This window comes from Adiantum capillus-veneris, chromosome 3 (assembly GCF_014529385.1).
Source record: "Adiantum capillus-veneris isolate H3 chromosome 3, ASM1452938v2, whole genome shotgun sequence".
Taxonomy (NCBI): Eukaryota; Viridiplantae; Streptophyta; class Polypodiopsida; order Polypodiales; family Pteridaceae; genus Adiantum; species Adiantum capillus-veneris.
Genome location: NC_140933.1, coordinates 43,148,191 through 43,170,343, shown reverse-complemented (window position 1 = coordinate 43,170,343; position 22,153 = coordinate 43,148,191).

Here is a 22,153-nt window from a genome sequence, read left to right as displayed (position 1 = left end):
TTTGTTGCTCTCTCCACCCAAGCACTCTCGTAATTCTCATTAGGAATCTATTCTAATGAAATACTCATTATGTTCATGCTAATTTCCGCTACACACACAAGTTACTAGGCCATTAAATGTTACAAAAAAATCAATACTTATTTTCCTTTTATTTATGGCATTTATCTCTATTAAGTAATTTTGGTAAAAGAAAAAGAGTAACTCAAAATTCGATAAGATTTTTTGCGAGGGTAAGTATAGATATTAGTCACCATTCATCATGCATACTATTTGGATACGTATGATCTCTAGGAACCTATGGATAAAGAGAGTTTCAACAACGTATGGTATTCATGTTTGGTGCCCAAAGAGTAGGAGAAATTCTCGCGTCACCAAACCCTATCATTCTACCTCTTATTGATTATCATAGGTCATTTGATGTGAATATTTTTATTTTGTTGTAGAATAGATTGCAATTTAGAAAATATTATGGTGTAAATCTTTTAAAGAAAGAAAAAACAAAAACGTGTCACTTTGAAATCAATTCAATGGAGAGCCAATGCCAAATGTCTGGATATCCTCTTTTCTTTGGAGAGCCTGGAGAGGATGCCGAATTATTTCTAGCGAATTTCAAGATGTCTTGCCGTATCAAGAGGATAGTAACTGATCAAGAACGTGTAGAAATGTTTGAGGTGGTCCTTAGGAAAGATGCTAGCACTTGGTTTGACTCTTTGCCTGAGGAAGTTCAAGGGAATTACACGGAAGTTTTAAATCGTTTCAAGAAATACTTCTTTGATCCCCAAAACACTCAGAAATTATGGCAAGACATTGTTTCTCATAAGCAAAAAGACTTAGATGACTACTACTTGTACAAGCAAGAGTTTCTACGTCTTTGGGCTCTATGGATACGAAATGTTGCTAACCCTGGTGATTGTGCAGAATTTCTAAAGAAGGAGAGGTTCATAGCCGGCGGACTCTTTCCTAACCTTAAGGTAAAAGTTGAGGCGGGTGCACCTGCTACCTTTGATGCAGCTGAAACTAGGGCTGCTGAGAAATATAGGAAACTCAAGTGCTTAAGGGGAGAGGTTCCAATAGAAGGTCTTAGACCCAAAGGTAAGTCACAAGCATCAACATCGAGGGAGCTTCCTGAGGTAACGGCGGAAGTAATTGAGAAGTTAAACGAATCTTTAAGCAGCCTGTCAATTCACCTTGCACAAGCTGTAGGTCCAAAGGGACAAGCAAAGAAGTCTGAAGAGCGAGATCCACGACCTAGGAGAGTCTTGCAATGTTGGAATTGCGGAGAGTCTGGACATGGGATGTATAATTGTCCTTGGCCCCGTGGGGTGCCAGGGAGACCTAACTTGAATTACCCAGTGATGAATGCAAGTGAAGGAACTGGTCAACAACCAAGGCTTCTACAAAGACCAAATGGACCAAGACCACCTCCACAAAGGATAGAAGGAGTTCCACCTTTGCCAGATCCAAATGTGCATGTGGTAGAGGTGACAAACTCAAATGAGGTTGACATGGAAGCAAATGGCATTAAGCGTGGCCGAGGAAAAGGTAAAGAGAAAGAGGGTGTCCCATCACAGAGTGACCATGGACAAGGCAAGAAGGCAAAGGAGACCAAGGAAGCTAAGAGGACTCGACGTCGTATCAATCTCCAAGACTTCCCTCTTGGACATGGTATGGCTCCATACAACCTGTTGGAAGACATGCGAGGTAAGGGTCCAGATATCTCATGGCCTCAGTTTCTTGCATTATGCCCACAAGTTAGGAGGGATTTAACAAAGGCAGTTAGCACTAGGAGAAAGGTAAAAGATAGTTTTCCTGTTGTAAAAATTGCACATGCTGAAATGAACGAGGATATTACACCTGTGCTAGATTGTTACATAAAAGGAAGATTGGTTAGGAAAGGTCTAGTGGATGGGGGTGCACAAATTTGCATCATGACAGAAGGGCTCATGCAAAGACTAGGCATGCACATCCATGAGACACCTGAAATCAAAGTGAAAATGGCAAACAATAGCAAGGCTAGGTGCGTAGGCATTTGTAAAAATGTTTTTGTGGAGGCCTTTGGCATTAAGAAGGCAGTGGATTTCTATGTCATGTCTACCAAGGGAAATGGTTACCCATTTATCCTAGGAAGACCATGGCTAATGAAAATGCGAGCTTTGCAGGATTGGGAGAGTGGGAAATTAATTTGCAAGAATGACAATCATAAGAAGGTTGTCTTTGACATCAAGGAGCAACGCCAAGAGGAGCTCCATGAAGAATCATCTCAAAGTGAGACGGAAGAAGGTTGGACCGATAGCACGTCAGAAGAAGAAAGTAGCGGCAGCATTACTGAAGAGGAGTCTTCCATCGAAGTCATGGGGGTAAGGTTTAAGCCAAGCAACCAAGAGACCTCTTGTCAACGCTTGGAGGAGGTAGGTCCTCAAGAGAACCAAAAGGTGGAAGATGAAGGAATGTTAGAAGGTATGTTGTCTACAACACTTACAAAGGATGAAAGAGAGGAGTTCAAATGTGTGCTAAGGAAATTTCCGAGGCTTTTTGCTAAAGACTACACCGATGTGCGTGGAGTAGATGTTGTTCAACACAAGATTGAGTTGAAGCCAGAGGCCACACCTAAAGCTCAGAAGCTACGAAGGCTAGGAGTTATAAAGGAACAGGCTCTACTCAAGGAGGTAAGAAAGCTTCTAGCAGCAGGTTTCATTTATCCAGTGGAGAATTCAGAGTGGGTCTCTCCCGTTGTTGTCACTCCTAAGAAAAACGGAAAGTGGAGGGTGTGTGTGGATTACCGTCCACTCAATGAGGCAACAAAAAGAGATCACTTTCCCCTCCCATTCCAGGATGAGATACTAAATGAGGTAGCTGGTCATGAGAAGTACACTGTGTGCGATGGTTACTCAGGTTACTTTCAAATAGGGATTGCATTGGAGGATCAATTGAAAACAACCTTTATCACTCCTGGGGGTTGTTATGCTTTTAGAGTCATGCCATTTGGTCTGACAAATGCTCCTGCAACATTCCAACGTTTCATGAATATGGTGTTTCAAGCATTCTTTGGAAAGTCAATTAGGGTGTTCATTGATGATTTCTGTATTTATAGCTCAAAATCATTGCATCTACAAAGGGTAGAAGAAGGTTTAAAGAAGCTCTACGACATGGCAGGTCAACTCAACCCCGACAAGTGCCACATAGGTGAGGATGAAGTGATCTTGCTCGGTCACAAGGTTTCCTATAAAGGCATTGAGGTGGATCCTTCAAAGGCAAAGGCTCTTATTGAGCTCCCATCACCGAAGAGTCTTAAGGAGGTCATCTCTTTCATTCAGAAGGTGAAGTATATGTCACGCTTCATTCACTTAGCCTCGGAGTTACTTCATCCTTTGCAAAAGTTAACACAACAAGTAGAATTTGCATGGTCTGATGAGATTGAAAAGTATTTTTGTAACATTAAAGTCATTTTGTCAGAGCTACCAACACTCATGCCTCCTTGTTGGGAGTACACATTCTTTGTTAGCTCTAGTGTTGGAAGGGAAACAATTGGTGCTGTGTTGCTACAACAAGATCCCCACAGTACAAAGATGCGACCCATCTACTTTGCTAGTAGGGTCATGAATGCTTTGGAGAGAGACTACACAGAAGCAGAACTCATGATGCTTTCTCTCATGTTTGTGGTGAGAAAGTTTAGATCCTACCTACTACCAAAACCTTTTGTAATTCTCACTGCAGAAAATTCGTTCCCTTGGGTGTCATCTCAAATGAATCTTAGTACTAGGATCTCAAAGTGGATTATGGAGTTGCAAGAGTTTCAATACTCTTTCAAGGTAGAAGATAGTGTGCGTGCACAATTGGCAGGGATTCTCACTTATAGGGTACATGAGAAGGAGATTAAGGTGCCTGAAGTAAAGACCCTACCATTGCCACCACCAAAAATTATTCCTAATGCTTTTACCTTGTTCTTTGATGGAGCTTTTCGTCGAGCCACAGGAAAAGCAGGGGGAGGGCTAGTGTTGCTCAACCCAAGTGGAGAGGTGGTCATGAAAGAGAAGTTCAATCTACCAAGTTCAGCTAGCAACAATGAAGCAGAATACGACACACTAATTCATGGTTTGAAGATGTGCATTGGCCAAGGGATACAACGCCTCATGGTAAAGGGAGATGCACTTCTCATTGTTAAACAGATTTTAGGTATTTGGGCATGCAAGAATGAAAGCTTACGGACAAAATTTCATGCCATTCGTAGATTGTTTAATCAATTTGAAGAAGTGCAACTATATCATATTCCTAGGAAACAGAATGAAGATGCCGATTTACTTGCACAGCAAGTAGTTACATGTGTTGAGAAAGAAGTGCAGGTCATCATGGTGGCAGCAACTGTCAAGCAACCGAGATACCAGGGATTGGAGTCATTGACTCCCATTATTAGCTACATTTTGGAGGGCGAGTTTCCACAAGACTTCACGAAGGCTCAGAAGAGGAGACTCATGAACAAGGCAAGCGCATATCTCTTCCTAGAAGGCTCCCTCTATCAAAGAGGGAGGGATCAAGTATGCAGAAGAGTACCAGCTATTGAGGAAATTCAAGCCATTCTAAAAGGTTTGTATGAAGAAGCATGTGGTGGTCATTTTGCCCAAGAATTAACTGTGAAAAAGATTTTGCTTGCAGGGTATGTTTGGCCAAGTCTGCATGTGGATGTCCAACATTGGTGTAAAAGTTGTCACAATTGTCAGGTAAATGGGAATAGAAGATTGGTTTATGGTCCAAGGCAAATCGTGCTTGCAAATGGATCCTTTGAAAAGTGGGGCATTGATGCTATGGGTCCTCTGCCTAGGACAAAAAATGGTAAACTCTACATTCTAGTGGCTGTAGACTATATGACTAGGTGGGTGGAAGCACAGAGTGTGGCAAAGGTAAATGAGAAGACAGTGAGCAAATTTGTCTACACTCACATTTGTTGTAGATTTGGCACACCTTTGGAGATTGTTTCTGATAATGGTCCAGGGTTTAGAAAGGGATTGCTCACAGAAGTCTGTGAAGAACTTCACATTCTACATCGTCACAGTACACCCTACTATCCCCAATCAAATGGTTTGGTAGAAAAAGCTAATGGTGTCATTGCAGGCATCATTAGAAAGATGGTGAAAAACAAGACAAAGTTGTGGGATGACTTCTTGGATGGTGCCTTCTGGGCGTATCGAACCACATATAGGGAAGCCACGGAGTTCACACCATTTCACTTGGTCTATGGTCAAGAGGCTTTACAGCCAATTGAGCTAAACATTCCAACAATGCGACTTCATGGCAAATCAGCACAAGATGATCAAGAAGCATGGATGGATCGACTTCTTACCTTAGCTGAGCTTGAGTGGAAAAGAGAAGCAGCATACGAGTGCTATAAGAGGAAAGCTACGCAGGCGAAGGAGAAGCTTGACAAGAAACTAAAGGACAAAGGCATCAATGAAGGAGATCTGGTGTTAAGGTATGACAATCGACTCGATAATCGTTTTGATGCCAAATTTGAAACAAGATGGCAGGGGCCATACATAGTCAAGAAGGCTTTCAATTCAAGTTACTATCAACTTATGGACTTGAATGGGAAAGAGCACTCCAGAAAGGTAAACGGCTATCGCTTGAAGCCTTACTTGAGTCGCCTTCTACCAAAGGATCTACCAGAGCAAAAGGCAACTATCCCATGTAAGTATTGTTCCATGAAGCATGAGTGTAACACAAACCAAAATTCCAAGGGGCCAAACAATGAAGATCTTGTCAAGGATTCTGAAGCACTCTCTTTGGAAAAGATTCTTTATGATGGTACATGAATATACCATCATCCAGGGGGAGGGCTAATGATAGCCGTTTTTTCGGCTCTTTGTAATTGCCACAGTGAGTTACCTCACCCTACCAAAATCACCCAAACACTGTGGCTATCCCTACCATTTCACTGTACATAGGAGTGCGTGAGTCACGGGACTTTTCCCATATCTTCTTAAAAAACCCTCAATTAGCTAGCCATTGGGCTAGTTGAGCCAAAAAAATAAAATAATAAAATAAAAAATATAAGTATATTATGGTCCATGCGTATGTAAATATTTCTTTGTATATAGGGCCTAAATAAAAGATTTTTTCATAATTATTTTGGTATTTATTTTAATATTTCTACCTAGGTGTGTGATATTTATGCTCTGTACATTGCCTCACCATTACCACAATTTTTCTTACCATTTTTCATATTCTTTATTCCATATAGAAATATTTTCATGTAAGCTTCTCTTATATTTGGTGTAACTCCATCCCAACAAAAATCCAAAAAAACTAGTTCTATTTATGTGTATATTTTTTTCACTATTGTGATTTTTTCCTTCCTACATATATTCTCTATTACTCTCATAAATTAGACCACCAAAAATATTCATCTTTTTATGGTAGACTTATAATGAAAGAGATTTATTTTGACCCCTTTATATTTTTCCACCTATATTATTTATATTTGACATGTACATATTTTTTAGACCCCTCAATATTTGATTTTCTTAGTTGTACTATTCACTTATATCATGATCTCAACAATATCTTCAATTATAGACCTACCAAATAAGGTCAAGGGTAGGTGGCATGCATACATGCACTATGGAGGGCTCACTCTTGGAGGTATTCAAAAGAATCATCCAAAGAAGGACCCCACAAGGACCTTGTGCAGTGGAAACAAACGGTCGGTTTTGCTGAATTTTTAAAGTTCACTTGCTCTCCAAATTTGAAAAGGTGATACAAACAAAAGTTGTAGCTCGTTGGCTGAACTTTTGCCTCAAATTTTTTCATATTTTTTTCAGCTACGAGCTGTGAGCTATGATTTTATTAGTGGACCCCAGTTTTCCCATGCTATGCAGCCACACTCTCTCTTCCACTTTATCATTCTCCTCTTTCACACACACTTCTCCACTCATCATCCCCACCTCTCTCACCACTCCTCTCTGCACCCTACTCACCTTCTCCTCAACCTTGAAGAATAAGAGAAACCATGGTGAACTCATACCTCCCACACACAATTCCATTCCAAAATTGACCACCTAGTCTCATTTTTCCTCCTCCAATTTATCCATATCTATCAAAAAAACCACAAAATTCAGCCTCTTCTCTTAAAAGACAGCATCATGGTGGTTGATTACTCAGCTTCAATTACCTTGTCTCTCAAGGAAGGTCAAGAGTAGAGAAAAAATGTACCGTCAAAGCTAGTGGACCGTCAACAAGCGTCAAAATTGGCCCTACTCAAGACACTTGGAGCATCAACCTTGTAAGAAATCCACCTTTTCTTACCTCTTAAGAGTTTTTCTTCCTTATTTGTATCCTACATGGATACTCCCATTGTAAATATCCAATTCCATTTGTAAATTAATACTAACTCTACTAACACTAACCCACTATGAAAAGTCCTATCACCTCCATTTCTCTCCTCTCTCTTTCCCCACCAACTTCTTGATAATTCCAAGCAAAAGAAATTAAATAAATTGCTGAAAATATAACCCAACCATGGTTAGAGGAGTAACCCTAGCCTTCAAAATTGCTATAAAAGGAGGGTGTAGCTAGCACAAAAAGGGGAGCCATAAGCAAGAGCACTATGCTATAGCTTGAGAAGCCAAGCTCAACCTCTCTAGAAGGAGCTCTTGAGTGGAAGCTCATTGTCTTATGCATGTGCATGTGTTGTAATAGGGGATTAGCAAGGGAACTCTATGCCATTGTAAGAGAGAGAGTGATCATTCAATTGAGAGTAGGAAATCTATCATTTCTCCTACTAGTGTAAGCCCAACATTTGCTGAATCAAGGAGGGTGGATTTGGACTAAGCTTGGATACTTTGTCTCCCTTCCAACGTGAAGTAATGGACAACAATGATGCGTAAGTGTCTTGGTGTTTTTGTTAAGTTCTTGATAGCTTGTCTCTGGTGTTGTCATCAATCTAGCCATAAATCCCACATACTGTAAGAGGGCGACATGGTGGAGAGGACTCCCCTGGCTCTAAGACAGTGATTGGGGTGGCTTTTCTTGTGATGTGTTGTGGTGAAATTTACGCAAGCTATGTTGAACAAATACTAATCTCACTTTGATTTTTCATGACAGATTTGTAAGAAGGTATTAATGCAACAAGCACCCCCTCCCCCTTTCTCTCTCTTTCTTAAATATATAGTTGTGTTTGCTTGATCATTGCCGATACGTTTCAAAGCAACCCGAGCACTATCTCTCTCTCTCTCTCTCTCTCTCTCTCTCTCTCTCTCTCTCTCTCTCTCTCTCTCTCTCTCTCTCTCTCTCTCGTGTTTTAGTGTGTGAGAGTGTTCCATTGGTGTTAGGGTAAGTGTAATTTCCTTGCTTGTTTGTGGGTTGCTCTAACGATTCTCCTCTTTTGCATCCTAGTTCGCTCTTAAACTAGGTGGTGCCCCTTGTGTAGTTGGGATTTGGCTGTGGGTTTGTTGTTTTGGTTTGTGTTGTGTTGTGCCCCAGCCCCATTGAGCAGCACGGGAGCCTTGAAGGGTGTCTAGAGGTTGCTCTTCTTGTTGCCAGCCCCTGACCGCCTCACTAGTTAACAAGAAAAAATAATAATTTGTTCTTCTAAGTAAAATGAAAGATTGCTTATGAAAAAATGAGAGCTTACGCATGAATTAACTTAGAATGAAAAGTAACCCAATTTTTTAAGATGTGCAATAGCATGAATATGACAAGAAAACATTACCTTGGTGTATGTATAGTATAATCTGCTCCTTGCTTTGAGAATTTTTGAAGAAGATTGGTGATGTGGTCTGCCCTCTTCCTCTTCATCTTCACTTGAAGACCACAAATGAGCTACTTGGAATGAGAGAATGGAATGACACAATGGAGATTCAAGCTATGGAAAGCTAGAGGTTAAGAGAGAGGAGAGTGTAATGAGAAGAAGAAGATCAAGTTATGGCAAGCTTGATTATAGTTTTGGTCGTGGATTTTCTTAAAGAGGACGTGTGTATAGAAATAGAAAAACTACCTCATATCTCATCCAATCTTGAAGTCTCATCAATAGATGAAGATCTTTCATCTTCACATTAATATGTTAGTGCTAGGCCAAGGGCCAGGACACACATGTACTAAAGGGACCCATATATAAATAGGGCCAAGGGCCTATATATAGGATGGTTGGGTAGAGATAAGCATGTAGCCTTCCCTATGTTCTTACATTGGTGTCAGAGCTCAAGGCTCTCTCTCTCTCTCTCTCTCTCTCTCTCTCTCTCTCTCTCTCTCTCTCTCTCTCTCTCTCTCTCTCTCTCTCTCTCTCTCAACAATTTCCATGTAGGGCCAAGAGAGGATAGGTCCGCGGGAGAAGCCCCTTGCATGGAAAATTCCCATGGAAAGTCTATGAAGAAATGCAAGAAAGGTCCGTTGGATGCACAAAGCGGGGATCCTCTACATGCACAAACCCACCCTCAAGTGGTAAAGGAGGGGGTGCCCTCCCCTCAAAAGAACAGTTTGACACTGCAACTAATCTTGAAAATGAAAGCAGTAGAGGATCCTTGTGTTTTTTATTCCCCTTACATTTCTTGCACATTGTCGAGTTGTGGCCTTGTTGTTTTTCACAACCTTTGGGGCAAAGATTAAAAAAAGAGCACCCTATTTTGGGAACCCTCCTCTATGAAGGGCCAAAACCCATGCAGGTTTGTCTTGCATGTGAGCCAAGATGTATGTAGTAGCTTCAAGAGACCATGACAACCTGCATGTGGAGATAGTGTAGTGGAATGTAATTTTTTTAGTTACGACAAAGAATTATATGTGTGTATCAAGACACAACTGATCAACAACATGTAATTCAATATTGACATGGGCATGCAGCATCATCTCATCTTTAGGTTTGAACGAATTCAAGGAAACCATTGCGGGACTTTATGGAGCCATCCACATCATATGGAGCAAAGCGAACAGTGGATTGACCATGCTCAATAACCATTGAATATCGGAGGGTAACAACCCCAATTGGTTTATACGGTCAAGAGTAAGAAATCTATTTCTTTTTTACTTGATTTTGAGTTTTTTTTTTTACAAAGATGTACCCAAGATTGACAAAACCAGTACGACTATCTTTCCCGCGACTCTGAGGTTTGGTCATATTTGGACAAAGGAGCAAGGATCCATATGAGGCGACTCTCAAGCAAGCCTTGTGTAGTCAAACTAAAGCATTAAAGATCTCAAAACTTTAAAGTTTGTGCTTGGGTTAGAAAAATAAAGGAAGTCACGTTCATTGTCCTATGGCTATTATAGCTTGCCCTTGCAATTTTTATCATGTAGAGCATGTGCCTCAAGAAGCTCATTAAGTTGATCAAGACACAATTGTACATGGTGAAGTATGGCTTCTACACATGTGAGGCATCCTATATACGCAAATTACACCACAATGTGATACAAATTTTTGATGCCAAGGGTGGTGATTTAAGCAAGTTGGTACGCAAGTTAAATCTAAGGTTTACAATTTTGAAAAAATTCAATCTTGCAGTTTTTTTACAACATTAGCTTGGCAAGAAAAGGTTGCTTCTACCAAGACAGGTTCGGCAATCTAAGGTACTTTTATGATTATCAATACGATGTAGAATTAGACAAGATCAATTATTTGTAGATGATTGACAAGGTTGATTCTCCTTTGACATCACATTTTTATGTTTGCAAGAGCATTCATTAGCTATGAGCACAAAGCCTTCATCATGTTTTATCTTTTTGTTGTACTGATGTGAATCAAGGATTCAAGTTAAGCATTAATTCATAAAGGCTTCCAAAGTTTGGAATATGATAGCAACATAAAAAATTAGGGGGGACTTTGTATAGTGTCTGGATGGTATTTCATTGGGTGTCAATATGACGCATGCCAAGAGGGCAAACATGGTACATACAGTAGCTCTCAACCTATCAACACAGATGGATATGGGCAAAATTCTAGCCAAGACAAAAAAATCAGCATGAAATTCACTCTCAAGTGAGCCTTTACTTCTAAATTTTGAGACGAATGACCATAGAAGGGAGACAAAGTTAGAAAATTTCAAGTTCTTCTTGTTTTTTTGTATTTTAACCTTTACTTTGGAAAATATTTCCTACTCTACAGAGAAAAGTTCTTTGAATGACTAAATGAGAAGCAAGGCTTTGAACCAATGCCAAGGTATTACTTTAGATCACAGGTAATGACACACAAGGTTGGAGAATTGGCAAAAAATGGATATAAGCTCGCATTTATGTTGCCTTGTGATGTATCCATGCCAGTATATATTTTGCAAGGCACTTATGGTATTCGATCAAACTATGGAGGCTGTCATTGTTGACAAGGGTTCAACACTTTAGTTTTTTGGTTTGTAACACCAGCTACTATATCAAGTACATCATTTATTAGCCTACTGATCATCGTGGATTCAACTTGACGTAGTCTTCACATGCATTGGAGTTTCACAATTCTTTAAGACAAGAGACAATGTTATTTTTTCCATTCATTTTTGTTGATGATTCTCCTATGGATTTATTGCATTGATTACCCATAGTTGTAACCTTTTCGTCAATAACAATGGAGGATGATATTTTTGTTTGTATTCATTGTATATGACTGCAGTGGTAGGCACTATGTATCATTGGCTATATGCACAAGGTGCATGCACTACAGATGATGGTTTTTGTCGATCGCAATGTCAAGCATGGCCTTGCTATCAAGCAAATATTCTGAATTTGCTAAGAGATCCTTAAGGAAAATAATCTCTTGTTTAAAACAAACAAAGAAAATCTAGTATCACTACCTTCTTCTTGGTGTTGACAATCTTTCTCTTCTTTTCATGGGGAGATATGATTGTTTCAAGATCCTTTGGTAACTAGGATTCCACCTTGAGAGGATATTTAGCTTATTTTGATCCAATTGTGAATAAGATTCCAACTTGAGAAGATCTTCTACTTAGTTTATCACATTGTTGGTGTCTATAAGAGTAGTATTTTCAGCTCCACCTAATGAAAACATCAGTCCTTAAGTGCCGAGGGTCATTGATTGAACTCTTAATAGTTGTCCTTTCAAGGAAGAATTTCTCAATCTGCCAAGGGGTAGTAGATAAGTTCAACTTACCAAGTTTCTTATAATCATTATAGAACATTATAAAATGTGTTGGTCACAATCAACTGATAGTTTAAGATATTTCTTTGTAGTGTCTAACCACACAATTTGGATTCATAAGGCAACACCCACAGTTATCAGTTCAAATTTTTTTTTTCACTAATCTCTACTTCAATGTTTAACAGGTAAAAGGGCTTTTGATAATGTATCTTTTAGGTTTGAAAATTGCACTTGCCCTCTAAGAAAGTATAGGCATATGTTGGAATTCTTTCATCCACTTTTCTCTTTAGACACATGATAAGGTCATGTAGGAGCTTTTTTTTTGGGAGTAGTGTATCAGGTATCATTTTGACAACCTGTAACTTTCTCTCTTAGCTATTCACATCCATCACATTGTCAAGAAAATCATGATAGTTCACTAAGATACCAATCTCCAATCTATATCAAACTTATAGGATAGGTAGGTAGGGTCTGGATGTACATGTCTAAGGCCTAAAATTCAACTTTGACCACTTGCAAAAAAAAAGAATATTATCAAAACGGAAAATTTGACCCAGTCTCAATTTGAGTTTAAAATGAACATAAAAGCTTAGCCTTGAAGCCCCAATATCCCTTCTATAGTGAAAATGTAGTTTTTATGCTTAGATATTGAATTATGAGATGATTAGAAAGAGAATTGGCAACAAACAATTTACAGAACCATCGCAAGAGACTTGCATTGTTATGTAGAGCTTTCACCTATGGATATATACAAGCAAAGGACAATTCAAGCAGGCATCCACAAGAGAGGGCTGAAAGCAGGGTTTGGTGGCATAAAAATTATACCCATTTGGTTGTTTGCCACTTTGGTAGCTATAGGGTTCTTGGAGGAGGGAACTTGCATTTGGACTTTTTAAAGGTTACTTTTTAAAAGGTACAATTCAAAGATTATAAGACCAAGTGCAATCATGGTTTAGCAAGGTATAGTATGTGATTGTGGTCACACGTTTGAGACTGATTTGAACTCTCACTCTCTCTCTCCCTACCGCGTGCGAGAGCACTTTGAACTCTCTCTCCCCCTACCGTGAACGAGAGCACTCTGCAGGTTTTTCACAAACACCTTTGCCATAGCTCCCCTTGTGACCTTTCGTTCCTCCATTTCCCTCTGCCAACATGAGGACACCAGCCTAAAAATTGCCACACCCAAATCTTCTAAAGAGAAGTAGTCTAGGATGAAGGGGAGTTCATTCAAAACTCCTAGTAGCAGTCGCAATGAGCCTCATACTAGCAAGAACAAACGTCGCAGCAACAGTGGTACTATAGCCCCCAAAGAGAGATTCAAAATATTGATCAATTAGAGATTATAGAGAGCATGGAAAAATCCTCTGTTGCACAAGTGAACAGATCCACAACAAAGAAGAGGGGTAAATACTGTTACTTTACATGGTTGGCAATGTACCATTTGGTTTGGTTGCATGCTAATTAAGGTATTGTAAGACATCATCTGCATGTTGGCTGCATGAATATGGTTGCATGTTAAGTACTTTATACATTTGGCACTATAGTGGCATGTCTAATTATTTCCTCTTGCTGTATTTTAGGGAAAAACAGAATGGATGAGTACCCAAACTCAACAAATTCTGCTATACTGCAGAAAGAATTACATGAGGAGTATGGTTTGAGTATAGAAGGAAAGGTTGCTAAGGACTTATCTGACTATGATCTGCCAAATGATCATTGGCTTACTATTTTCCAGCATTGGTATCAGAAGAATGCAAGGTCTACCTTCACCATTTGCAACCTTCTTTCATTGATGATTGCAGACTTCTTTTTATAAGGTGTACTAGGGTCCCCCATCATATGGGGAGATTACAGCTAAGTCTACTAGGTGCTATGATTTTGAGAAGTGCCATGCTGCTAAAAATGACCCAGCAAGACATAAAATTGCATGGGCAAGGTTTGGGGAGAGTGTGTTGAGCATGTGCAGTAGTAAACCTTGAGGATTGGAGAGGAATGTGGAAAATTGGAAGAGGGCTAATGGAGCATTTTATGGTGGGCTATTAGGGTCCAACAAGAAGAGGCATTACACACAGGGTGCCAGCAATATGTGTAATATTGAAGAGGACAACAATGGCAGTAGATTACATTTCTGATTTGGATGCCATTGTTCGTGGAGTTTCGACAAGTTCTATGCAAAAATTGAACAGGTTATCTTAGTTGAGGGCAAGTTCCCAACAAATTAAAGAGATTTTACTGAGGTTTGAGGGCTCAAATGCTGTCACAAAGAAAATTAAGGAGGATATTGTTTTGTTCGAGCAACGCCTCGATGAACTACATCGGCAAGTTCCTTGCGACGTTGTTGAGATAAAAGATGTGGAAACTGATATAAATGCATCAAAATGCATGCTATATTGACTTGAAGACACTACGGAGATGAAGAATCCCGCTCTAGAATGGAAATTGAACAGGTATTTTTACATATGGTACCTCTTGTTCTTCATGTTATTTTTCTCTAATTGTGCTTGTATGTAGTGCCATATTCTCGCATGTAGTTGTATGCACTTTTATGTAGTGGCATATTCTTGATAGGAACTCTTGCTACTTGTCCTGGTTTATATCTCATACTTTTTGTACAATGTCTTGAACAAACATAGGTATTGTTTGAACTGTTTTGATACTTTTGGTATATAGCTAGTTCTTCAAGTGTCCTTTGGTACATCCTAAATATTTCTTATGTAAGTTTGGTACATCTTGTAGGAGAATTTGGTACTTCTTTAGGAACATTTGGTACTTTACATTTGGTGCTTTCTGTTGGAATATAATATTTATACTTGTGTATTGACATGTACATATTAGGTACTTTTAAGTACCTTGGTTTGACCACGAGTACTTTCATTTGGTACTTCTTGAAAAAATCAATATTTTTGGGTACTTTGGAGTCCTTTTGTACTTTCTGTAGGAACATCATATGTATATCTATGTGCTATGAATCATGATGTACATATTAGGTCTTTAAGTACCATGTTTTGACCTGACGTACTTTACTTTTGCTACTTCAATATTTTTGGGAGCTTTGGAGACCTCATTTTGTATTTTTTGGTAATTTAGATTTTTAATGTTGTGCTTTGGGTACTTAGCATCTGGTAATTTTATTGTTTGGAACTTTTCATACTAATTATTTGGTACTATTTACTGTGTACTAGACTGTTGTGCTTTGGTAGGAGCATGATATACTTAACAGGTACTTTAAGTATTGTCTTCTAGTTTTGCTACTTACCGTATTGGTTACAGTTTTCTATTTGGTACTATTCAGTGCTTATTAGATTATTGTCCTTTGGTACTAGTTGGTCCTTTAGGTACTCTGAACATTTGGTACAATTTACTATTTGTTACATTTGGTATTGTCTGCTATTTAGTACTAGTAACTGTCATGACATTTACAATTGTTACTGTTTACTTTTCTCTAGGACACTACTTTGGTAATATTCACTGTCATGACATTTCCATATGTGACCTGCAGAGGGAATGTGATGTCCTCGAGACTGAGTGTGAAGAGGCTCAAATCCAGAGTGAATTTGTTAGAATGTGATTGCAAAAATCAACGAAGGAAGAAGCTTCACATTATTTCCAAGGCCCCATATCAAGGGTGAAGACAACACAAACTATGCTTTAGGATCTTGTGTTGCTTGGTGGGAGTGCTTGGGCTCCGCCCATGTGGTTGGTTCTTTCATGCTGGCGTGCAGGCACCAGTACCACCCTATCTATTTTGTTGCCACTCTAATGAAAAAAGACATTTGTGAGAAAGTTGGATGCAACGAGCGCATCTCCAAAGTGGCCAAGACTTGGGCTCACAAGGGACATGAGCAATTATCCTGCTTCTTTTTTTGAACACAATTTTGGTTTTCCTTATCGTAAAAATGCCTTTTTGTTGTTGAACTATGTAGAATACGAGGTCAAAGAGGAGTATACAGACAACCCTATATTGCAGACAAGCACTCCAAGGCTGGACATATGTTTGATGAGGAAATGGCAAATGGTGGTAAGTTCTGTGAAGTGGAGATGCAGAAGGCAACTACACGCACATTTCAAGGCATGTCTAATGAAGTGCAATCAGACAAGCTAGATGAAGACAAGGACACCACCACAAGGGCCCATCAGGGAGTAAATGACCGCAAGGAAGAGCCGGACCATGAGGTGCTACCAGACTAGTAGGATGTAGACAAGGACCAGCAAGATGGGGGCAAGGACCAGAAGGCGGAAGTAGATGATGACAAGTCGCTACCAGAGAAGAAGGATGGAGACAAGGATCCCATTATAGAGGACACTAAGGTGGACAAAGGTGGGAGTAAAGTGTTAAAGGAAGAGGACCCAAAGTTGGATGATACTGGTGTGAGCACGAGCTACTTGAGGAATGCTTACCTCTTGATGATGCAGTGCACAAGGCCTAGTTTCTAGGAGACAAGGACCCCCCTATAGGGATTGATGTTAATGAGCATACAATAGGTGATGATGACACTGGACTCTAGTAGATATATTTTGTATCAAAAAGAAGCTCTCTCGAGTGCATGTGCCTAAGACCCGTGCGTGAAAGATGTAATGCATGTGTTGTGCCACATTGTATTACCAACCTTATTTCAGCCATTTGTTCTGAGCCAAATATGCCTATTACTTTCTGGTGTTTAATGAGAAATTATATGTTTTCAGCCTCTTTTGCCTACTCTTGTTTGTTAGGGTTCAAGTCCTAGTGGTTAGATGAGCCTACTATTATAGAGCGTAATGCTCCAAAGGATCTTCCTGCATCAAAGGGCAGATTGATTATTCTTGATGTCAATGGGGTGGTCTTGAAGAGTTGGTTTAGGTTACCAAAAGATGAATGGGAACTCAAGAAAGAGTTACAAGGAATATGTTTCAATAATTTATGTTTTTGTAAGTTGAGGCCAGGTTCCCAATATTTCTTGGAAGTACTGGCAGCTCGAGCAAGCGTAATGATTTTGGAGTTGTTGCATGAAGCCTAAGCTGATGCAAATCTTGATCCTACTGTTATAGAGCGTAATGCTCCAAAGGATCTTCCTGCATCAAAGGGCAGATTCATTATTCTTGATGTCAATGGGGTGGTCTTGAAGAGTTGGTCTAGGTTACCAAAAGATGAATGGGAACTCAAGCAAGCGTTACAAGGAATATGTTTCAATAATTTATGTTTTTGTAAGTTGAGGCCAGGTTTCCAAGATTTCTTGGAAGTACTGGCAGCTCGAGAAAGCGTTATAATTTTGGAGTTGTTGCATGAAGCCTAAGCTGATGAAAATCTTGAATACTTACCTCCCAAAAGTTATGAAGAACCCAAAATTCATAAAAGGTAATGTAACTTGGAGTAAGTGAGTAATAATCTGATGTGCAGCCTTGTTTTGATTAAGTCTTATATGATTTCTTTTGTATGAGTAGACATATTTTCTCAGGAGGATTGTGAGATTTGGTAGGATAGTCTTAAGTGTGTTCCGTACGTTGACAAGAAATTCTGGCAAAAGCCTATTTTCCTAAAGAAGTTGCGAACAGTGTGGGAAAAACACCCACAATTCAATGCTGGCAACACGATCCTTCTTGAAGACACCCTCTACAAGTCTTTGAAGAATGATTACAACAATTGCTTGCCGATCCGTTCTTTTGAGCTAGGAGTGGAGCCCGAGATTTCCTCGTATCTCGCCGATATAGTAGAGCCTTGGTTACTTGAGTGGATCAGAGATCCCTGCCCACTTGCCTAGTGTAGAAAACACCCATTGTTTGATGTTGAAGATGATTTGTCCCCACTGGTTGCTTATTATTTTGTAGAGATGGAAGGCTATTCGTATTGGTTTGACCCCCCAAATATATGATGTATCCCAACTGGCTACTAATGTTCAATATCTAGCTGTTAATATTACTACCATTTATGGTAATTTTGTTATTTCCAACTACTTGCAATGTATATTATTTTAACTTGTTAACTTCAATTTGGTCTTCTTGGGTACTATTTTGGTACTATACATGTTTGGCACTGCAACATTTATTTGGTACTGTACAATAGAAATATACAATACCAATTTGGTACTGTACAATAGAAATATACAATACCAATTTGGTACTTATTAAGTACCAAATTTGGTACTTCATAGTTTCAATTTTGGTACTGTGAACACTAGCCATCAAGAGAGGATGCACTAAAATATCATGCAAGTGGGTTACAGTTGGTGCAGTACTAGTTTTGGTACTAGGTAATATTCATCTTTGGTATTACAACATTGGTTCAGTAACTATTTGGGATTGTCCAGTACCAATTTTGTTACTGTAGAGTGCCATGTTTGAAACTATATATTAGGCAATGAAAAGAACATGGTTGGTTTTTTGGTAATTATTCTAAGTTATTGGGATAGGATGATCAACCCAAGTTATTCTTTGGTACCTGCTATTAGAACACAAGAATAGAAAGAGAGGAAACTCAAGAGAGAAACAAAAATACATTAGGCTATCAAAATAAGTACATGGTTGAATTTTTGGTAATTAACCCAAGTATTGTCAGAGATGTAAAAGTGATCTATTGGTACTTTCTGCCTTTGTGTTTGGTATTGTTTGTTACATGATTAGTGCATCTTGATCAATCTCATCATCATATGGCATGCTATTGTATATGTTTTCATAAATTTTAGTAGATAACCTGAATCTAATTTGGCATCCAGGGATAGGCTCCATGGGAAACCGTATTGCTCTTACAAGGTGTGAGTACATCATAATTAGAGGTGTATGATCTAGAAGGCTGTATGTATCAAAATTGCCTTCAACTTGGCCATAGTACAAGCCTTCAACTACTTTCCCCCCTCTAACAATTTTGTTGTGCCATGCATCCTTTTGTGCCTTCATTATCTAGTATATCTTTTTGGTGCATTTGATCAGATAGAAATAATGTCCTTTCTCTACTGCCTTGACTGCAAAGTTGTCACCAATTGACAACAATTCACACAAACAGTTAAGGTTCCCTTCATACATGGGGAGGTTAGAGACATTATGCATTGGAAAATTGAAATCAAAACTGTTATTTTCTTCGGCATCGTCGTCTTCATCACTACAAGGATTGACTGATTCCAGTATGTGGGCTTCTGTCACACATATCGAAGCAAGGGACTTGCCTAACAATGTGTGCGAGCCACAGATGGCTCAAGCACGTAACTAGCCTAAACTAGTAAGCTCAAATATGACAATGGTGTGTCACTCACCACTCTACGCTTGCTATCGTGCGGGATTCATCGACGTGAAAAAGAGGGAGCCGCCACAGCGCCGCGCTCAACCGCCTTGCCACCGCAATGCTCTCTCTCTCTCTCTCTCTCTCTCTCTCTCTCTCTCTCTCTCTCTCTCTCTCTCTCTCTCTCTCTCTCTCTCTCTCTCTCTCTCAAGCACACACACACACACACTAGCACACAAAGGAGACGGAGAAGGAGATGGAGCAAGAGTACTCTTGTTGTATGGCACAAATGAGAGAATGCCATTATTGTGATAAGTTTGGTCACATAAAGAAGGATTGTTATGCTTGGAAGTGTGACAAAGAGAAGGGCAAAGGTAAAGGCAAAGATCATGATGATAAAGAGGAGAAACCAAAGAGTTCGGCAGATATTGAAGAACTGAACATAGTTCAGGATGACAGTGATGCGCAAGAAATTAATATGTTGACTAAAAATAATGATGTCTTTTATGATGCACAAGAAACTCTATCTTTGCAGAGTTTTATGCCAGTTGAACTCCTTGTTAGTGGTGAAGTATCCCATACATGGATTCTTGATTCAGGTGCTTTGTCGCATGTCACACCTCATAGGCATTGGTTTACTACATACAAGGAAACCATTGGCTCTGTAACACTTGGTGACAATTACTCTTGTGACATTGTTGGCGTAGGTGATATTGCCATGGTTATGGCAAATGGGGTGAAGTTTATCATCCATAATGTGCATCATGTTCCAGCCTTGACATGCAATCTGATTTCGTTTGGACATCTTGATGACTTGGGTTACAAAGTCACTTTTCATCAACAATCTTGGCGTGTTGCGAAGGGTCGTCTTATTATAGCCCATGGTTCTAAAGCAGGTTTTCTTTATTCTCTTTATGTATCTAATAAAAAAAGTGTTCTTTCTGTAACCGAGCTGCCAACCGTTGCTTTGTGGCATAGCCGGTTAGGACATATGTCAAAGAAGGGAATGGAGACACTCTCTTGTTTGGGCTACTTACCATCTTTGTCATTATTTGATTTTCCCTTTTGTGAGCACTGTCAATATGGAAAGCAAACATGGACACATCGTACACATTCTTTTGACAAAGAAAGAAAAGCCTTAGAGCTTGTGTACAATGATTTATGTGAGCCTATGCCATCTAAATCCCATGGTGGTGCATCCTATTATGTTACATTCATTGACGATGCAACACGACATGTTTGGGTCTACGCCATGAAGTCTAAATATGAGACCTTTTCTTGCTTCAAGAAGTTCTTATCTAGTGTTGAGACTCAGTCTAAACATAAGCTGAAAGTTGTGCGCCCATACAATGGTGGAGAATATGTCTCCAAAGAGTTTACATACTTTTTTTTCAAGTAGGGGAATTAAGCATGAGCTTACAACTCCTTATACCCCTGCACAAAATGGTGTTGTGGAACAAATGAATAGGACCATCAAAGAGTGGATTATGTCTATGCTATCACAAGATAATTTACCGAAGTGTTTTGGGTTGAAGCATGATACACAGTCATGTGCTTGATCATCACCACATGCTTCATTACAGTTTCGTGTACCTTTGGAGTTATGGCCAGGACATAAACTGTCTTATGAAAAACTCCGCACATTTGGTTGTGAAGCCTATGCACATGTACCCAAGGAGTTGCGTGCTAAGCTAGATCCTAAGTCCAAGAAACGCATCTTCATTGGCTATGGTGTAGATGGTAAATTTGGCTATCATTTGTGGGATCCGAAAAGTCGATCAGTGATCCGTAGCAGTGATGTTGTCTTTAATGAGACTAAGATGCATAGACAACCAGTGAAAGAGGTTGAATTCCAAAAAGTGATGTTTTTCAATGTATCACCTCCTGTGTAGACAGCTCCCGAGCCACTTGCTACACAAGCTAGTACAAGTTCCGATCAACCGCAGGGATCTCAAAGAGTCTCACATCCACCACCAGAACGTTTTTTTCCAGGCGTGGATTTTGTTTTGCTCATAGTGGTGAACCTTCTTGTTACAAAGAGGATATGCTAGCAATGACAAGGTTCAATGGGAACATGCTATGAAGAGGGAGTTGTCTAGTATTGCAAAGAACAAAACATGGGAACTTGTTCCGTTGCCAAAAGGTAGGAAAGGATTGCCTTGTAAATGGGTTTACAAGAAGAAGGTTGACAATTACAAAGCTCATTTAATGGCCAAAATTTTCAAGCAAAAATATAGTGTCAATTTCCAGGAAATCTTTTCTCCAGTGGTCAAGATGACCACATTGAGAATTTTGCTTGCTTTGGTTGCCACTCAAGATATGGAGCTTGATCAAATGGATGTCATTACAACTTTCTTACATGGTGAACTCGAGGAAGAGAATTATATGCAGCAATCTCAAGGGTTTGTGCTAAAGGGTAAGGAACATTTGGTCTGTAAGATTTTGAAAAGTCTCTATGGCTTGAAGCAATCATCCAGACAATGGTATCAAAAGTTTTATGCATTTACGCGTTCCCCAGGCTATAAGCACAGTAGTGAGGATCCATGTATTTACGTGAAAAGACAACCTAATGGAAAGTTTATTATGATTATCCTTTATGTAGATGACATGCTTATTGCTGGTCATTCCAAGAAGGACGTTGCTGACTTGAAAACCAAGCTAAAAATTCAACTTGACATGAAAGATTTAAGCAAAGCCAGTCACATTTTGGGTATGCGCATTACTCATGACCGTAAGAAGAGGTTGTTGTACCTTTCTCAAAAAGAGTATGTGCACAAGGTTCTTGATCGTTTCAACATGCAGAAGGGGAAGGCTTTGAGTACTCCATTGCCTGCATATTTGAAACTTAGCAAGAACGACTGTCCCAAATATGCTGAGGAAAAAGATGCGATGGCTAAGGTTCC